The sequence below is a fragment of the Mchenga conophoros genome, linkage group LG4 (genome assembly GCF_057382185.1).
Source record: "Mchenga conophoros isolate Kocher_MC1m ecotype Shallow Benthic linkage group LG4, M_conophoros_male_GT1.1, whole genome shotgun sequence".
NCBI classification, from domain to species: domain Eukaryota; kingdom Metazoa; phylum Chordata; class Actinopteri; order Cichliformes; family Cichlidae; genus Mchenga; species Mchenga conophoros.
Genome location: NC_140529.1, coordinates 20,323,184 through 20,343,765, shown reverse-complemented (window position 1 = coordinate 20,343,765; position 20,582 = coordinate 20,323,184). Strand labels below are relative to the sequence as shown.

Sequence of the window (20,582 nt, the reverse complement as noted above, 5' to 3'; positions counted from 1 at the left end):
TTGAATTGTGAGACATTTTTTTCTTTTGGTAACCGTCTTTATAAGCATTGAAAGGAGTAAAGGACACAATGAAGAGATTTTTCTTTATTTATTTATTTGTGTGTTTGTTTTGTCTCCTGCTACTTCACAACCAGATTGTTATGTTGCTGCAAATGTACAAGCAGTTAAAGTGTTCACTGATGTGTTTTATTTTTGCTGTTATTGGAACAGTCCACTGTGAGTTTTCACTTCTGTTCTGAACTGACAAAGTGTAGTATTTGGTAGTAATTTTGTCAAAACCCATTTCAGTCCTTGTCTTTGCTTAACACATAAGATTTATTTTTGTTGAAAATAGATGTTTTTTCCTGCTGAGAAAAAAAAACAGCAGGAGAAAGAAGAAAACAATGAAAGCATGACAAATAATTAAGGGTTATTTAAATTTCTGTCTAAAATGCGTTTTTGTTTTTTTTGTTTTGGGGGGGGGGGGGTTCCCAAAATGTTTGCTTGACTTCTCAAAAACAAATAGAATTTTCATTATTTTCTCTCTCTGGGAAATACAGCAGCTGTAACTTTAGCTGGCAGACGCACTGTGTGACAAAATGCACAGAAACAGTTTCTGCGCAGTTTGATATTTGCTGATTTGATTGAATTTTTTTATTTGAAATTATCTGACACTTTAGAAAACATTACTCCATTTATACATTCCGTTGTTCTGTATCACCAAAGAGTGATGTTCAAGTACACGCAACAACTAATGGACCAAAAATGCCCTTTCCAAGTCTTTACATCCAACTTCAACTGCTGAATACAGCACTATAAATGATGCATGAATTACATGCTCTTGTTTCTTTTATTTCCTTGTATACAATAAGTGCCAGTGATTTATGTGTTATTGTTCTGTCCATTTAAGCTCAGATTGGCTTGATGTTTCAAGACCTGCAGTGCTTATTTGTTTGTTCGATTTAATAGATTTTTAATATTCTAGCCTTTATATACTTCACAGAATTATATAAAAAGGGAAAAAAAACTTGAAATTAAAAAAAAAATGATTTATAGTATACACTATTCAAATCACTCTAGAGGTGATGGCTTCTCCTCAGCCTGCAGATTATTGTTTAATATTCAAACAGACATGTCTACTGGAATACTGGCAGTCAGGTAAGAGAAATAACAAATCAGCATCATATGCTCCCATAATCAGATGTCTATCCTAGGAGCTACTTTTTATTTATTATTCAGTGTCAGCTTTTCAAACAGCACACTTCTCTCCACCCTAACCAGCTGATTCACTGAAATCAAATAAAGTTAAATAATTGTTTGGTGTGCTTTCTTCTGAAACCACACTTGAAACTATAGAATGATCTGTCACACTGACCTCTTCATCCATAACTCTGTGAATGTCTGCATCACAAATATACATGATGAAATGGTGTAATAATTTGTTGATATCAATTATACGTGTTAGTGTACATTCAGAACCTAAATTCAAACTAGGTGACACTGGATAAAAGATATTGTATTACTAATAATGATGAAATTGTTTTACCATGAATGTTTAAAACATGTAGGAAAAAAGCCCTGAGTTTACCAAATATTCACTGGAGTTAGGAAACAGAGGAAGTGGTTTTTGTATGGCATTTCTATTGCTCTCTCTCACTGTGTCCCTCGGGCACAGTAATAACTGCTGTGTCCTCAGTCTTCAAGCTGTCCATCTGTAAATAGACTTTACTGCTGGAATCATCTCTGGAGATGGTGAATCTACCCTGGACTGACTGGGAATAAGAGGTAGCATAACTATAAGTTGAAGTGCTTATAAAAGCAATCCACTCCGGTCCTTTTCCAGGAGCCTGTCTGACCCAAACCATCCAGTAGTCTCTGAATGTGAATCCAGAGGCTGTGCAGGTCAATCTGTGAGATTGTCCAGGTCTTTTAACAACTGGTTCAGAATGTGTCAGAGTCTGACCATTAACACCTGGTAAGACATAAACAAACAAAAAAAACCCCAATAATAATAATGAATTATTCTCCAAATAATTAATGTTAAATCAAGATCAGGGGAAATCCTCACCTGCCCACCAAATAACTGAAAGCAGCAGTCTTGTCTGGTAATCCATGATACAGTACTGCAAAGTACCCAGAGTTGTCTGTTATCTTCTCCAACAGATGGATAAGTAGTGGTGGAATATGTTTTGCATAGACTCCGCCTTACTTAACTGAGGAGTTTTCACAATTTTTCAAATGAATACTTTGGCAAAAAGGTTAACCTCATATCTGAAACTCCAAATAAGCTTGTTCAACACTATGTTGTTCAACCATCAATAACACACTGAGCTAAAAACATCAACAGCTTGAAGTGAAGCTGGGGCCCGTTCTTCGTACGTCGCTCACTACATCCAAGATCAAATGACACATCCAAGATCAAACCATCGCGCTAACCGTGAGCTCGCTAATCCGGTTCTCGGAACACACCTTCCGTTGACGATTAGTACAGCTGGACGCAGTAATGTGACATCACTGGGTGTCGTAAAAGGGGCTACGCATCGATAGTAGAAACATTGATCGGCAACCCTCTGATTGGTCGGCGAAAATGTCGAAGGAGTGCGCTCGGCTCGGTATTTTTCGGCAGCAGAGCAAGAACTCCTGAGTGAGGGATTTCAGGAGTTTCAGAGTTTAATCAGAACGCAAGGGAACACTGCAAAGGCTGCAAAAGCAAGGAGAGAGGGCTGGCAGAAAGTTGCTGACAAATTAAACTCGTAAGTAATTTAATAATAATAATAATAATATATTGGATTTATATAGCGCTTTTCAAGGCACCCAAAGCGCTTTACAATGCCACTATTCAGTCACTCTCACATTCACACACTGGTGGAGGCAGCTACGGTTGTAGCCACAGCTGCCCTGGGGCAGACTGACAGAAGCGAGGCTGCCATATCGCGCCATCGGCCCCTCTGGCCAACACCAGTAGGCGGTAGGGTAGATTTATTATATTACACTATATTATCCAATATTATATTACATTATATTATATTGTTATATTATATCCTCTTTCACATTAGAGCCACAACAGGACCCACTAGAACATGGGAACAAGTAAAAGTGAAATATAAGAATATTCTATAGAATGGTAATATTTATCACTTATATTGCTTTTCGTCTCTTGGAAAGAGACCCTGAAATAATCTGTTTGTTTGTTCATAACAGCAACCAAGAAAAGGGCAGAGCAAAAAAAGACAGGTGGTGGTCCTGCACCCCCTCGTCAACAAGTTGGTTAAGTGAATAATACCCTCACGGGAAAATCGATATCTCTCTATGAGCACACTGTCGCGCTGAGCTAAAGGATCCTGTCTGTCCCGCAATATACGCTGAATTCTGAGGACTCTCCTTATCAATCTTGCACCTTCCGCAATGGGTTGCTCGCGTAAACGGACAGGACATGGCTGCGACAGGCTGGACCTGCCGGAGCTTGTTTTCCAGCTTCCTCCATTTGCGAACCATCGATTCGTTAATCTTAAATTCTCTCGCCGCTGCTCGATTTCCATGTTCCTCCGCGTAGCTGATGGCCTTCAGTTTAAACTGTGCTTCGTAAGCGTGTCTCTTTGCCATTTTCAGGGTTGTTAAAACAACGATGTCCTGCATAATGCACATACCTGTTTATACAGGTATGTGCGATTGTCCCGGTATATACGATCAACGCCCACACTTCACCCTTTAACATTCTCATGGTGTTCTCTACTACGTCCTCCTTACAACACATAGGGCGCACTGCGCTATAGGGCGCGCCGCACTTTTTGAAGAAAATCTAAGACTTTTAAGTGCGCCTTATGGTCGTGAAAATACGGTAATGTTCAGGCACTGTGAAGTTTTTGTTCAGGCCTACTGATGTCACGGTCTGCGGAGGCAGACCGTGCGGAAATGTGTGTGGTGGACCCAGGTGCGAATACAAGCGAGGATGCAGGAGTGGATTTAAACAAAAGCGAGCCTTTTATTATGGCTGATGAAAGGAACAAAACAGAGTGAAGGCAGCATAAGAGTTGTAGCTCAACAGAAACCTAAACTGGACAAACTATGGAAAGGCTATGGCTGGAGATACAGAACACAGGGGGTGGGAACACAGACGACGCGACACAGACTGTATGAAACACAGAGACTAAATACACATGAGGGGATCAGGGGAAGTGGAGACACATGAGGAAGCAGCTGACTAACATGAACCTAATGACAGGAGCAGTGAAGCTAAATATAAAGAACCAAGAACACACGACTCCTTCCAAAATAAAACAGGAAACATAATGAAACGCAGACATGACAACCAGAACTTGACAACATAAGACACAGACATGAAACACATGAAGAGCAGGGGAGACTTAACATGGGTTGGAAACACGAGGGGGAATTAATAAGAACTAAAATCACCTAGACATGGTAACAAATGAACTTAGAAAACCTGAAGGGCTTAACATAAACTATAAACATCAAAATGAACTAAAACTCAAAACACTGGGTCATAAGACCCAGGACCGTGACAACTGATGCTTCATGTTACTGTGACTCTCTGGCACAGTAATACACAGCAGTGTCTTCAGGCTGCACATTCGTCCCCCTGAGAGTGACTGTTTTGCTGGAAGATTCAAAGCTGATGCTGAACTTGTTTTTAAGTGAATCTTTGTAGTATGTTGTCAATCTATCTCCTGCCCTTCCAATCCACTCCAGTGCTTTTCCTGCAGGCTGTCTGATCCAAGCTGTTAGGTAGCTGCCGAGAGAATAAGAAACCTGACAGGTGATGGTCAGGTGTTCCCCTGGCTGTACAATCATGGAGGCTGGCTGTGTCAATGTTTCAGAATTTACACCTGTTAACAGAAAAGTATGTTTCATAATGAATGATCAAATTGCGCTGAGAAAACTGAACTACTGATTGTGAGAAATCCAGAGAGACTCACATGATTCAGCTAATAACAACAGCAGCAGAGCTACAGAAAACATGATTTAGGTTGAGACTGATATTCTGGAATCTCCACGCAAAGAAAATGTGCAGAGTTTTATGGCTGAGCAGAAAGGAATCCGAGTTTGCATAAAATCAAACATACAAAGCATCTTTGTTGACCTAACTCTGACTCATCAAAGAGGCTGTGTACCATCGTTGTATGTTTATGTTATTAAACAAATACGATGTATTTATATCCTTATTTGTGCACCAGAAGCGATTCACTTTGTTTCAGATCTTAAAGACTGTTTCCACAGAAGCTTTAAACAGTGACATTTATTGATTCATACATTGCTTTACTTACTTATTTATTTTCTGTATCGTCATGGAAATACACTTAAACATGTTTGGAGAATTTTGCAGACATACCCTGTTTACAGATGTCAGACACACAGAAACAAAGAGCTTACAGAGAAAAATAGCTGCTCAGAAAATTTAATATATTTACTTAGGTCTCTTTTACATGTATGTATGCACTGATCTTAATTGTTGAAAAGCTTTTTAAAAAAATGATGAATCTTTGTGGCAGTAAGTGCAGTTACAAAGTGGTTAATTTTATTTTAATGTGAAAAATAAATAAACAACTTTCCCCATTCTTGTGCATCAATAACATGTTATGTAAAAAAATCCATGTGTACCTTTGACTTTTTCCAACTGGCAAACAAAGACACATTTCTTTTTGTTAGGAACCAAAATGCACTTAAATATGAAGAAGCAATAATTTGTGTCATGTTATTTATTTTTTTCATTAGGTGAAGACGCAATTATGAAATTTACATAAACATTTTTAGAGCAAAGAAAGTTGCTGTTTTTTTTTTGTTTTTTTACTTATTATTGTTTTTTAAATCATGAAAACTTTTTAATATCCTTTTGGGTCTGACAACTTATTCTTTGGTTGGTCTACAGATGTTTGGTGTCATTGTGTTTTTCTGGCACAGTAATACACAGAGGTGTCATCAGGTTGCTGAACTTGTTCTTTAATGGATCTTTGTATGTGGCCCATCCAACACCTGCACTTCCAGTCCACTCCAGTCCTTCCCCTGCAAGCTGTCTGATCCAAGCTGTCCAGTAGGTGCTAACAGAATAAGTGACAGTTGATGGTAGGATATTAACAAAGCTCTGAAGTCTCAGAGGCTGACTGTGTCAACTGTTCACACTTTACACCTGTAAACAGAAAAGCATATTTCATAGAAATAAACCATCAAATTTCTGCTGCTAAAAAAAGAGGGCTGGTTGTGAAAGCTCTGTTGGGGTCATATTAAGGCAAGATAGAACAAAAAAACAAAAACTAACCATAAACATGGGTGATCCAGTATTTGTCTTTGTGTGTGTTTATATGAATGAGTCCATGAGCCTCTCTCAGCTGACCTGTTCTGCAATACATATGAGGAGACTGAAGACAGTTTTGTAAGTACTCCACCTCTTCATCAAAGAAATAGTGTTTTGATTCACTCAAACTTAGCATACATTCATTCTCAGATACAATTTGCATGTGTTGCTTTTCATTGTTAAAGCACTGAAAATGCAGTATATCATAATCTAAACAACGCTCAGGTAGCAATTACACCAGGTGGTGACATTTAGCTGCTAACAAGCGAGACACTCACTCAATAAAAAATACAGATTAGAATAAAAATGCGAAAGAGTATCAAAGAGTAAAAAGTAAGTAAGAACAAGTATTGTTGTATTAAGAAAAACAACTTATTTATAGCCTTGAGAAGAGGAAGTGAAAAAAACAGAAGAACAGCTGCACAGATGAACATTTCTGCATATTTACATGCATGTCATGCTTTCCTTTCTCCTCAGTTTGCATGTTTTACTGCCACCTGGAGGTTATTTTTAAATATTTTATAGTCTTACTTTCTTCAAAAGTATATTTGGCACAGTAATAGACAATAGAGTGATATTGCTGGACTGTACAAACCTGTGGAAACAAATTTAATTTCAGTCGTCACCTAACTATTCAGTATTTATTTTGTTTTTAGGAGTGTGAATCCACTAAAGGCTCCTTCCAACCTAAGCATTAGAAGTACAGAAAAAAAATATGGATTTTAATAAATATCTACAACAAGGTGTTGGGGTTATTGTACAGCAAGTCAGTTTTCAGTCCTCTTCTGAATTGACAAAGTCGATTGTGGGCCGGCAGTTTGTTCCAAGAGCTTAATATGGAAATCATTTCTGTTGTCAGGCTCTTAATCTCAAGATACTGACTTCTGCTGGAGTGTGAAAGCAGTCAAAGCAGTCATGATAAGACAGCTTTGAAAAGGACTGCTACAGCTAAGAGAGTTTGAGCCTGTATTCATCCACCCAATCCATCCCAGAGCTCTCCCTGGTCTCTAGACAGCATACATGATATTTTCACTCTTTCTCTCTCCAGGTCTTTTTATCAGACTGCTCCAGCTTGATCTCACTTCAAACTCCTGTGAGAAAAAAAATCACACTTTCATTTCTTCTCTTTTTAATCTTTCTTCCCAGTGTAGTAAACTGGATATCTTACATTTTTATCTCTGCTTATACATATTTTTCTAGTCAGAGTTTTCTCACAGGATATTTAATATAAAAATCATTCTTTTTCTAAAATTAGGGACATCTTTTTTTTTTTCTTTTTTGTTGTACTGATGAAAACTGTTGGAGGTTGTACAGCAGCTCAAACAACTCAACAATCACTGTGAGTTTTTGGTCCTGTGCTAAATTGGCAAAATATAGTATTATGGTATTTAATAACTTAGTCAGAATCCACTTCAGTCCTTTTCTAAGACCCCATCTGACCCTCTGTATCTAGTTTTTTTACTGTACATTAATTGAAAAGCTGTAAAAGTTCATCTGTGTGACTCACTAGACGGACATTCTGGTTCCTGGTTCTCTTCAAAGAAAACTGATAAAGAAGAAAAACATCACTTTCTGTTAGTAAAACTGCTCTATCATCATCATCTCAACATCTTGTGCATGCTATCTCATTCTCACATCCAGCCCATTCATTTATGTCCTCTGTAATACATATTTGTTTTTTGTCTATATCCTTTGACTTATTTCAGCTAACCCAATAAGTCCTGATGTTCTCAATAGAGAACAGCCTGGCTTTTCCAGTGATATCTAATGTGTTTGGTTGGCCTCTTTTAGCTCCAAAGAGGCTGAAAATTAGAAAATGTTAAACTGAAAGATGACTATTTGAGGTTTTTGTACAGCTGTTCTTCTGTTTTCTGTCACTGTGCTTTCTCGGGCACAGAAGTAAACAGCAGAATCTTCTGCTGTCAGGCTGTTGATTTCAAGGTACTGTTTGCTGCTGGAATCTTCTTCAGTCATGATGAAACGACTTTGGAAAGAACTGGCATAGCGAGCAGAGTTTGAGCCTGTGTTCATCCTCCCAATCCACTCCAGAGCTCTCCCTGGCCTCTTTCGTATCCAGTGCAAATAGTAGTCTGTCGGGGTATAACCAGATATGATGCATGACAGCTTCACTCTCTCTCCAGGCCTCTTCACCTCAGAGGCAGACTGCTACAATTTGATCTCACTCCAAACTCCTGCAAGAAAAAAAAGAAAAACAAATACAAAAGTTATCATCATAATCAAAGTATTGTCTTCCTGTTTCAATGAATGAATCCTTTTCTTACCATGGAAACATATAATGAATAATAAACTCCAGGAAGTAATATAATCCATAATTTAGAACACTTTATAATCAGAATGTTTGTGCAGTTAAAACGTGTCCAAAGCTGTTCTGTAAATAAACTAAATGAGAACTGATGATGATGTGTTTATATCTGAGCAAAACTTTGCATAGACCTCCCACAACAGGAGCTAATTGGTATTTCAAGAAAAAGATAACGACATAGAATATCATGAACTGTCTATTTTTTTATATTTATTATGTCAAATTTTCTGCACATGAGACAAACTATCACTAAATATTTTTAAAAAGTCAGTCCCACTTTTTATATTGTGTAACCATTTTCACTGGGGTTTATTGCACCTTATCTCCTCAAACAAATGAAAGAAAAGGAGTAATACTGTTAAATTTAAAATTTTATTACTGATAAAATGAATCAAAACACAAAATGAGCCTGTTTCAAGTCAAAGAATAATCAGAAGTGTGACACTGTCATCTTCTAAATGATATTTACAGTAATTGCTTATTTTTGAAAAAAATAAATAAAGCAACGCTCTAGCTATAATTATTTTTACATGATGCATGTTACATGGCTCTGATCATCTTTTAATGAACAAATTATATATTTTAATTATATAAATTAAAAAAAAATTATTACTCAAATTAAGCTTGCTATTCTGTCTTCAATCACTGTGCTTTGTCGGGCACAGAAGTAAACAGCTGAATCTTCTGCTGTCAGGCTGTTGATTTCAAGGTACTGTCTGCTGCTGGAGTCTTCTTCAGTTACGATGAAACGATCTTGAAAAGAACTGCCATAGATAGCAGAGTTTGAGCCTGTGTCCATTCTGCCAATCCACTCCAGAGCTCTTCAAGGTTTCTCTTGTATCCTGTGCAAATAATGGGTTGTCAGGCTATAACCAGACAGCATACATGATATCTTGACTCTCTCTCCAGGTCTTTACATCTCAGAGGGAGCCAAACTCAAAATGAAGAAGAAATAGTAGAAGCAGTGATCATCTCAGTAAGTTATTTTTCAGTAATGTGCTTAATATGAGGAGGAGTCAAATTTAAACATTAGCTCTCTTCAGTTCAAAGGATAGCAAAAAACCCAGAAGTGACTACAGAGTCCAGAATCACTCATCAAATTTGTCTTCAGTGTTTTAAAGAAAACATAATTTGCCATAATTTAAAGCTGTTTATAGTCAGATATTGTTTTTCTGGTTAAAAAAGAAAAGAACTGCAAGAAATTCTGTGATCAATAAAATGACAATTGTAATAATGGAGCAAAAGTTTGCATAGATCTCCCTCTACAGGAGAAATTTGGTATTCTATTCAAAAACTCATTTACACAGATAAGTATTTTATGTGATACAATATCATGAGTATTTTTGTCGTAATTCTTAAACATATAAACACCATGAGAATCTCATTCTCAACTGACCAGATTATTTACAGAGGGGTGGTTTGTGAATGCTGCAGGATTGATGCGATGCTGATCTACATTTCTCATTGCTCTGCATGTAGTGCCGGAGGAATCACCAGTATATTTTTGATGATATATTTCTCATGTACTGTGGATAATTGCTATCCAGAGTTAGACCTTAAAGTGTTTGTAAGGTATAATATAGTATGCAAAATTAATAAAATATATGTTTTACTTTACTGGGAGTGAAAAAATATTCTATAAAGTGAGTTTAAAATTTTATTTAAGTGAATCTAATGAAACCATCAGGATTTTGTACAGCTGCTTAGCAACTTCTGTCACTGTGGGTGTCGAGCACAATAATAAACAGCAGAATCTTCAGTCTTCAGGCTGTTCATCTGCAGATACAGCTGCTGTCTGCTGTCGTCTCTGGAGACAGTAAACCTGCCTTGAACTGACTGAGAGTAGTATTTGCTGCCACCATTAGTATTAGTTGCAATCCACTCCAGTCCTTTTCCAGGAGCCTGTCTGATCCAGGCCATCCAGTAGCTGCTGAGTGTGAATCCAGAGGTTGTACAGGTCAATCTGTGAGACTGACCAGGTTGTTTAACTGCTGGTTCAGATTCTGTCAGAGTCTGACCATTAACACCTGCCCCAGTAAAGAGAAAATTAATAACAAATGCACAACTTAAATAGCATGGACCAATATATATATATATATTTTAGATTATAATCAACAAAGCTTTTCACCTGCCAAGCAAAGAATTAAAAACAGCAGTCCCGTCCTACAGTCCATCATGTCAGGCTGTGTCCACTGTTCTCTGTCATCATCGCTACAGTCACACATAAAGAGATAGAAGCTGTCAGTGCTTTGCATTGACTCCGCCTCCTAATGAAGGGCACCTTTTCCCTGATGAAATTAATATGAGCGGTGTATCGCAACAACCTTACACTATTACACTATTCACTTTAACAACATCACCATGTTGGAACTACAACAGTAGACTACAGACCAATATCTCACTTCAGCACATATTTGTTTTATGCGGGTCACATAAATGAGTGATAACCAGCAATAAAAGCTGGTTATCACTCAAGAAAGAACATTTAGTGCCAGATTTACTAATGGTCAGTGGCAGCAATAAGCCTTCTTTAACACTAAACAGCTTCTGGGTTTACTAAAAAGATGTGGTGTATGTTTTGTGACTGAAAAAAATCTGGACAGGTAATTTTTGCAGATGGCCTTTTTGTATTTGTATCTGCAAGAGTTTCCCCTTCAGGAGAAGAACAGAATATGTTTAAGCGTTAAATATTTAATTTACTATTACTACACAAATCCAGCACTGAAAAACACACATCTTATATACGTAGTTGTGATAGCTGCTTCCAGAAGTGTTTATATATTTGGAAAGAGAGTGTGAAATGTCAGCATGAATGGTTAATTGACACATTCATTGTGACATTATGTGTAGATCAAAGATGAGAGTGAAAGGCCAAAATTTTGGCTCTGTCCTAAAGCTCTTCACAGAGTTGACTCATGATCTGACAATAAATAATGTTGTGTCCTTCTACACGTCATACTGGTCAGCTGTTACCAAAAAATTTCAGTTATGTGTTGTGAAATAGTTTATAATAACCAAGTTCTTCTCTGGAAAAAATAAGTTAATACTCAGGTGTGAATCCAGAAAATGAAATATTTAACAGCATTATGTAACTATGAGTGATAATGAAGCTGTAAGTTATATTATTTAACCTTCTTTATTATTATGTATTTAAATTACAGTATCTCACTTTCTTATCTGACACAGTAATAAGCTCCAGTGTCCTCAGTAGTGATGGGTCGTTCGCGAACGAAATGGCTCTTAGAGCCGACTCTTTTTTTTTTTCTTTCTCTCACCCTCTCTCTCGCCCTTTTTTCCGCTAAAGTCCGCACGCGCGGCCTGTACTTTGCGCTGGGCAGAGGGGGGAGGGGCGTTAGTTACACTGCAGTAGCACAGGAACAGAGCCAGAGAGAAAGAGAGCGAGGGACAACAACATCACATTAGAAAGGTATAGTAATCATCCACTATTTTCAGTTGCAGATGATAAAGGATTCAGAAATCATGCAGGCCCATATGACAGAGAATATGCATCTTCTTTTTGTTTTAATATTTTAATTTATATTTAATTGTGTTGTGGTTTGCAGTGTTTTGTGTTGTTTCACGTTAAATTTGTTTAAAAGGAAAAAGCTGAAAATTTAAATAGTTAAAAGTTTAAAATGTAAATAGTTGTTTTTTGTATTATATGATTTATTTATTACATTTTATGTGGAGTGAATAAATAAAGTATATTTATGGTGGCCCTTAGAGACAAAGCACGTACAAACTCCAAAACACGTACAAACTCCTAAGCATGTACAAACTCCAAAATGCGTAAAAACTCCAAAACACGTAAAAACTCAGAAGCACGTACAAAAGACAACAGAAGTGCTCCAGGATGCCAGGGCGCAGTGTTGAGCTTTTGTTACCTAGTGGCTACACAAACCAGGAAGTATCAACAACCAGGCTGTGTCCCAATTCAGGGTCTGCACACTTGAAGTACGCATTTTAAGTGCGGTTACGTCACCGCCACGCATCCCAATTCGAAGTGCACTTCAAATGCATACTCCAAATGCGCCATCGATTTCCCCAAATATCAAGTCCGGTGCACGCTTCGTGATCCCATATATCCCACAATTCATAGCGCGGCGGTGGGTGTGGAGAATTTTGCCGCAAAATACGGCAGAAGGGAGCGGCTGAAGAGGTTTTTTTTTTCCAAACTTTATTGAAATTATAAAGCGAACAGTCAGTCATTCCAGTTCAGTTTGCACAGTAGATATACAAGGCAAATAAGAGTAACAATATACAGTACAATGAAATAAGAAGGATAAATAAATAAAGGGGAAAAAAAGAAAAAAAAGGGGGGGAATGTGACAGACTTCATAACAACTTTGTACTTGAAAGTTGTGACAGCTCATTCGTTAAACATTTCTGAATGCATTTCAATCAATGATAAACCTTTCTTATTGGAAGTTAATTTAAGAGAGTTTAAGTAATATTCAATTTCAATCAAAAACAAATTAAATGATGGGGTTGAGTTTTGAAATTTACATTTATGTATATGGAATTTCCCTAATAAGATGGAGCGGCCGAAGAGTGAACTGTCAAAAGTACTGAATATGACGTCACTTATTTATGTGCGAATGTTTAATAATTAAAGTCAGTCATATATCCACAAACACAACAAGCTGAAAGTCAGTGATATATGTGTGTGTGTGTATATATATATGTGTGTATATATGTATATATATGTGTGTATATATATATATATATATATCATAATAATCTGACAATACTATAATATTGGTCATATTATATTTACATTACCACAGTGAGATGACTTTAGTCTCATGAACAACATTAACTAATTGTTATTTACTAACTAATCTTAAATGACTGTTCAGCACAGAAATGAAGCCCAACAATTTTACAGTCCTGTGGTCTCAATGTCAGATATTCAACTAATCAAAGTGATGTCACGACAAAAATGAATGACCAACAAAACATTTTTCTCCTTCATTTCTGTCAAACCATGCTGTATGTAACGTGTCTCTCACTTCCGCACTTCTTGTACTTATAGTACGCACCGTACGTAGTACGCGTAGTTCGCGTACTTCAAGCGTGCAGACCCTGAATTGGGACACAGCCCATGATTTGGTGTGTGGTAGTAACAGGTAAATGAACTTTTTTTTTAAATTATTTGAATAAATATGAGTGCTTGTCTATAAATACACAAACAATACACACATGCTTTCAATTGTGTAATTTAAGTGATCTGGGTAGCTCTGTTTTGGAAGTTCAGTTAACGCTAGAAATGTGTTTTGGAAATTGTACGTGCTTTTTGGAGTTTGTACGTGTTTTGTCTCTAGGGGCCATATATAAACATATATAAATAAAACCACTTTTTTTACATTAGTAATTCCTTTTCTGCATAATTTTATATTGTTGTTAATGATAAATTAATTAAAGCAACAAAACAACCTGAAGAGCCAGTTCGGAGCCGAAAGAGCCGGCTCTTTTTAGAGAAGCGGCTCTTTCGCCTCGGCTCACTAAAAAGAGCCGGAATTCCTACCACTAGTTCTGTCATAAAACTTCTAGCCTATTTTCATCAATCTTTCCATCTTGTGGCCGCAATTTTCTTTTATCACTGGTAGTACACTTTCCTGGCATCCCATTGGAAAGAGCAGCACACCTCTCTTTCCAAGGAGTATTCATTTCTTATTAACATTGACCAGCAGCCAGGAATGTGTGAAATCCTCAAAGGTTTTCATCACCACCTGATGAGCTCCCATTACCACAGTGACATTCCTGTGGAGAAAGCCACGTGCGTTTATCTGCTTGAGGAATTTCTCATCACACGTTATTTGTAGTGGCAGGTTGACACAGACCAAGACAAAGTAATGTAGTTGAAAACTAGCTGTGTAACCAAAGTCCACTGATGTATACTCACTGTACACCAGCAACAAGGTCTTGGGCGTTTCTAATTTCCTTTCCATCATTAAATGTGGAGCTGTTTCCCACAGTTATCACCCCTCCTTTCATGCCCAAAGCTGGGAAGCACCTGCAGGTGACTGAAAGAAAAGTAGAGAAACATGTAATTGTCAAAAATACAAAAACAAACAAATGAAATATGTTTCCCTACATGTGTAAAGAATGTCATTTGAAAACTATTTAAAATAAACCTATTATCATTTTCCTCACATTCTTTAATACATTTACTGTTGCAAAGGTGGATGTTCAGATTATTCTCAGCTAAAGTTTCAAGTAATCCCAATGAGTCAAAGCTTCAGGCTGTAATCAAAAATGCTCTGTTTCCAACAGATTTTTTTTTTTAGCTCTGTCACTTTTTGTTACAGTAACTGGAGGGACTCAAACGCAGGACAGGTTTATTCACGAACACAAGGTGAAATGTGTGTAACGCAATCTGTACTTACGCCAAACCTTTAATGCGTGGAAATCAGGACTGTTGACCTTGGGCAGTTCACTAGGTGTCGGTGTCATCAATTTCACCCCGATGTTTAACCCAGAATCACAGTTTCTCTAAAAATAGGTTACAAGAAATCAAATGTATCCCAAATATCTATATCCTGTCAGAAGCTAGTTTCGTAAAGGAGATTGGTAGTAGCTGCTCCACCACAGGAACAATAAGGCTTCTAGCACACAATGGACACCACACTTACTTAACATAAACACATTTATTAGACACAATTTTAAATAATAAACCCTTCTTTTGTAGTGTCTTTCCACTCAGTGTCATTAGAAAAATAAATAAATAAAATCAAATATGTATCCTTTAAGGTCCTTTGGCCAAAAGAAAATCACCTGAGCTCAGGGAAAAATAAAGCGCATCGTTGGGGCCCTTTGAATTGTTCCTACCGCTCTGTTGGAACGGTGTAGCATCCAATAATAGCATCCAGCAAGCAGCAACGACCATCTATTTGCCAGGACGGTTCGGCAGAGTCATCAGATGAGGACTTCCACAAGGCAGTTCATCCAGTAGGATCCAGGGCACCAAAAGGGCAAACAAACCAGCCTACACACAAGTGTGCAGAAGAATTAACTAAAATGTTCATAAGTCTCAGTACCACTGACTCAGTGTCCATGTCACTAATGGCTTATTTAACAGACTTACCATCATAATAATACAGGTTTGTCAAAATAAAAATATAACAGAATATAAATGCTGTTAACAATGCTCATTAATGCTGTTCTCTTAGGCATAACATAATAACACTGTAACTGACCTCGTGTCGGCCGCCATTTTAGGACATTAGCTAGGCTCACTTAACGGCTAGCTTGCTAACAGTCAGCCAATAACACACGTTATACAATATTTAGCCTCTTTCTTAACAACATGACAGCGGTAGATTTGATACCTCGCTGCAGTATAATAAGGCACAAAACATTTCATACGAACATGAGCTGCACGCTAACTCACCAGAGGGGTTCATGTAATGGCGAATGCTGTCGGACTCAGCTCCGCTTCACGTTTGTAACTGCTACAAGACCTTTTCCTAACAACATATTAAATCATTAGCTTCACATATAAAGGTTTTTAAAACTATTTACAGCGACTCAAATGTCTACTGTACCTGAATTTCCAGCTCGTAGAGGGCACGAGAGCAGCATGCGCCTCATCGGACGAACGGAAGGAAAAACTCTGTAGCTGGACTAGAGAGTGGCTATGCGCACGGCACAGTGGTGCGTTCAGTGACCACAAATAATCAGAAATCCCATACTCAAACAATGATCTGGGTTACACTCTCCCCCTCTAAAGTGCATGAGTCTCTGCATGCACACTTGACTTAACAGGTGTGTGAAGGAAAGTGCTCTGAGAGAATACAATTGCGAAACTCTGACAAAAAGGAACTGAGAGCTAAAATTAAAGGCTCACCTAACTCATCATAAGTTAGTTTACGAGGTTGGCGTCTCTCTCTCCCAGAACGCCGCAACTCTACTGTCTCTGGCTCTGAACTCTGCTCAGCAGTGTCGCTGCTTTCTTGATTCATTTCAACAGGTTCTGTTTGTTCAGGAATGTCAATAACAACCCAACCTGGACCTTCATCAGATGGAATGGGAGATGTGGTCACCTCATTGCTTTCTGAGTGTAACAAAGGCTCAGGTTCAGAAACATGACTGGGTGTTTCTCATGCGTGTGACTCGTCTTGTGGCTCTGCACGGGGCAAACTAGAATGCACATCCCCAGTGGACAGCTGAGGTGTGATAACCTACCTTTCAGTCTGGATAAAAGGACCTCTGGTTATTATTTCTGGAACCACAAAAGCTGGATACACTTCGTCCTCATCACTGTATACCTCATCTTCCTGACCATCAGGGTTATCAGAAGATTGTACTTCTCTTTCGGCTTTGTTCCTTGGTTTCTTCCCTTTAGAGGGCCCATGAGATCTGCTCCCTGCCATTTCTTCCACAGGTAAGAACCCACACGGTAGAAGGAGATCCCTGTGTAAGGTGCGTTTTGGTCCGTCTCCCAACTCGGGTTCCACAACATAGACAGGGCCATCATTGATTCGTTTAACCACAACATGTACTTTCTGTTCCCACCTGTCTGAGATTTTGTGTTTACCTCTGATACTCATGTTCCTAACCAAAACCCTGTCACCTGCACAGAGCTCGGCCACTCTAATCCTCTTGTCAAACCTAACTTTATTCCTTTCTCCGATCATCTGGGAGTTTTTTGCAGCTAGAGTGTAGCTCTCCTCCAGACGTTGACGAAGGTTGTTCACATACTCTGAATGAGACTTATGGTTGGCATTTTCAGGTTGGATACCTAAGACTAAATCAATGGGTAGTCGGGGTTGTCTGCCAAACATCAGTTCATAAGGAGAGAAACCAGTTGTGTCGTTCCTCGTGCAGTTATACGCATGAACTAAGGGTTTAACAAAGTCCCTCCAGTGAGATTTGCCTTCCTCTTCCAACGTACCCAACATATCAAGAAGCGTCCGGTTAAACCTTTCCACCGGGTTTCCGCGAGGATGATAAGGTGTAGTGCGGATTTTGTCTGCTCCTATCAAAGCACATAGCTCTTTGATTGTTTGAGATTCAAAGTCTCTACCCTGATCACTGAGTAGACGACTGGGAAACCCATAATGAACTATGAAGTTCTCCCACAGAGCTTTTGCAATGGTCCTGGACTTCTGATCTTTAGTTGGCACTGCCACAGCAAACTTTGTAAAATGGTCAGTGATAACTAATATGTTCCGGGTGTCTCTGTTGTCTGGCTCAACTGACAAATAGTCCATACAGACGAGTTCAAGCGGGTAAGTTGCTATAATATTTTCAAGAGGCGCTGCCTTCTGAGGCACTGCTTTCCTCCTGACACAGCGTGGACACTGTCTGCACTTCTCTTCTACAGACTTTGTCATCATTGGCCAATAGAATCTGGAACGGGCAAGATGCAGTGCTCGTTCAAAACCAAGATGACCAACTTCATCATGCACTCCACGCAACGCTTTCCCTCTGAACTGTTCAGGTAGGACTAACTGCCATACAGTGTTGTCTCTATTTGTCCATTTCCTGTACAATACTCCATCTCTCATTTCGAGTCTTCTCCACTCCTTGAGAAGGAGCCTAACATCAGGAACTTCAAGGTTTGTTTCTCTGAAGCTGGGCTTTTGAGCTCTTTCAACGAAGGTAATGACACGTGAGACAACCGGGTCATCCCTCTGAGCTTTATACCAGTCAGAGCTTGTCATAGATGGTAATGTGTCTTCTCCAAATACATCCGCAACTGTTGAGGGATCAACAGCAAGAGACTCTACAGCCAAAGGTTGTTCTAGATTTGAACAGTGCTCGATCTTTGACACCACAAGATGGCGTTGACATAAGGCAGATACCACCTCGTGACTCATCTCGTTGCTCACCTCTAGAAGACGGTTTTTCATGTCATCAACTCTCTCCCTTTCTTTGATGAAATCCTCATCTTCAAAAGGAGGAGCTTGTGGTCGTCTGGACAGCCCGCGATTGGCATGACCGGCCCTGTACTTAACGGTGAACTGATAAGTAGACAGCGCAGCTAACCAGCGATGACCAGCAGCATCTAACTTTGCAGATGTCAGTACATACGTGAGAGGATTGTTATCCGTCACAATGGTGAAGTTAGCGCCATAAAGGTAGCTGTTAAACTTCTCACAAACTGCCCACTTCAAAGCTAGAAATTCAAGCTTGTGAGTGGGATAGTTTCTCTCAATTTTGGAAAGTCCCCTGCTTGCATAAGCCACAGCTCTCAGCTTCCCGTCCTGCTCTTGGTAGAGCGCTGCACCCAAGCCTTCACGACTGGCATCAGTGTGCAGGACATATGGTAGCTGTGGGTTGGCAAAAGCAAGGACAGGTGCCGATGTCAGTCTCTCAATCAAAGTCTTAAACGCATTTTCACATTCAGGTGTCCACTCCTCTCCAAAAGGTAAGTTAATGTTTGATGGTTGTCTGAAATGTTCTCCAAGATACACTTTACCCCTCTTTTTGGGTGAGTAGTAACCAGCCGTGAGACTATTTAAAGGCTTTGCGATCTTTGAGTATCCATCAATAAATCTCCGGTAATAACCGGCAAAGCCTAGGAAACATTTTAACTCTCTCTTGTTTGTAGGACGAGGCCATGTTTTCAAAGCTGAGATCTTATCAGGATCTGTGTGAACTCCTTGGGCATCAACCACATGGCCAAGGTACTTCACCGAGGGCCTAAAGAAATGACATTTTTCTGGGGACAGCTTCAACCCAAAGTCCCTCAACCGGTTCAGCACCCTCATGAGTCTCACCTCATGTTCCTCCAGGGTGTCTGAAAACACAATCAGATCATCCAAAAACACAAGTACCTCACTCAAGTTCAAATCCCCAACACACTTCTCCATCAGTCGTTGAAACGTACTTGGGGCATTTGTAACGCCCTGAGGCAAGCGATTAAAATCATAAAACCCAAGAGGACAGACAAAAGCAGTTTTAGCTTTATCTTCCTCAGCCATCTCAACCTGATAATAGCCTGATTTGAGGTCCATGACCGAGAACCACTTGGCACCACTAAGGGCCGTGAAGGTCTCCTCAATGTTTGGGAGGGCATAAGCATCCCTAATGGTCCGTGCGTTCAACTTGCGGTAATCAACACACAACCTGATTGAACCATCCTTTTTACGCACAACTACTATTGGAGATGCGTAGGGGCTCTCTGACTCCCTAATAACCCCTGCATTAAGCAGTTCTTTGAGGTGTTGCTTGACAGCTTCTCTGTCACTTGGGTGGATGGGCCTCGACCGTTCCTTAAACGGCGTGTCATCGTTCAGCTGAATGTGGTGTTTTACCACAGTGGTGTGACCATAAGACAGATCATCAACCGCAAACACTTCTGAAATAGACTTGAGCTTGGTGGTGATGCGCTCTTTCCATTCTTCAGAGATGGGTGACTCATCAAGATTAAACTTAAGCTTCTCTCCATCAAACTTGTCATGAGAAGAAGCATTTGAAACAGGCACCAGGGGTGAAATGTGCTGGGCTACACATACCTGGGCAACTGTACTTCCTGGTTGCAATACAATACTGTGCCCACTCAAGTTCTGCAAGACGACTGGAACCTTACTCTTAGCTTTGTAAGGGATGTCTATCAAAGCAGTTTCAAGAAATAAACCACCAGGTAACTTGTCGTGTTCATTTGGTTCAAGGACAAAACTTACGTTAGGAGTGTTCTTTCTCAGCCTAACATCGCCCATTAAACAGCACTTGTGGTTGGCAGGGATGGTGACTGGTACTTTCCCGTGCAACCTCACTGGGTGTATGTGGCAATCATCCATTTGTTTAGCCAAGTGCTGGAGAACCAGTGCTACATCTCTGGAACACAGTCTGTGAAGGAAATCTGGACCGTCACGTTCAGATAACTTATCATGGAGTCTTAACAGTGCATTGGTACCAATCAAAACTGGTATTCTGCTGTTAAAATGGCACTCAGGCACAACAAGAGCCAAAACAACCAACTCTTCCTCTTTGCCTGTAATGTTGTGAGGAAAAGTGATG

The 20,582-nt window shown here is 39.2% G+C and overlaps 1 protein-coding gene across 1 annotated transcript in view; it reads right to left on the bottom strand.

Moving 5' to 3' along the window:
* The window catches only part of LOC146575960 (immunoglobulin mu heavy chain-like), a 526,942-nt gene that overhangs the window by 452,596 nt on the left and 53,764 nt on the right, over positions 1 to 20,582 (bottom strand). The window lies entirely within an intron of this gene.